This window comes from Penaeus monodon, chromosome 24 (assembly GCF_015228065.2).
Source record: "Penaeus monodon isolate SGIC_2016 chromosome 24, NSTDA_Pmon_1, whole genome shotgun sequence".
NCBI lineage: Eukaryota > Metazoa > Arthropoda > Malacostraca > Decapoda > Penaeidae > Penaeus > Penaeus monodon.
Genome location: NC_051409.1, coordinates 15,013,662 through 15,014,394, shown reverse-complemented (window position 1 = coordinate 15,014,394; position 733 = coordinate 15,013,662). Strand labels below are relative to the sequence as shown.

The 733-nt window shown below is 28.5% G+C and overlaps 1 protein-coding gene across 1 annotated transcript in view; it reads left to right on the top strand.

Moving 5' to 3' along the window:
* Positions 1-733, top strand: part of LOC119588873 — a 72,360-nt gene that overhangs the window by 65,187 nt on the left and 6,440 nt on the right. The gene's annotated exons all lie outside the window — the stretch shown is intronic.

Sequence of the window (733 nt, the reverse complement as noted above, 5' to 3'; positions counted from 1 at the left end):
TTATCTGGAGGTTATATTTTTATTTTTTTCTTTATTTATCGATAAAGTTGTTATTATTCTATATTGCTATTATTTTTATCATTTGTCAGATATGTTTTTTTTTTTCAGGATGTTTTGCGATCTTTTTATTCGTCTGTTTCATCATCTGTTTTCATACATATTTTTACAGTATTTTTCCCTTGCATGCATACATTATTACTATTATCAATATCGAAATAATTTCCCTAACTATCATCTGTATTATCATTTTCATCATGTTCCTGTTTATCTTGTTTTTGGCCTTATTACCTCATTTTTTATTACGTATTTCACTTTTCTTTTCTCCTCCCCCCCCCTTCGTGCCCTTTGATTAATGTGTATCATGGAATGACTATGTGTGTGTAAAGCGACATGAATGCAGATTTATTGCTAATATATTTCAGATTTGCTATACCTAATATGCTTCTATATTTTACGAGTACATTTCTTTCTTTGTTTTTCTGTTCATACTCTGAATATTTTTACATTATTCTGTAATGAAAATGGTAAAATAACCTGGTTTCGAAAGTCTGTCTTTCTAAACACTCAATAGCTCGAAAAGCAACAACAACAAAACATTTAACACTCGATTCAATTACAAGGTTTATCAAAAATAAACTTTGGATATCTGTGGCAAGGTAACTATAAATTTGATCAAGCAGCTTAAACTCGAAAGATATTTATAAAAGAATTGTACGAAGGGTTATGATAACAT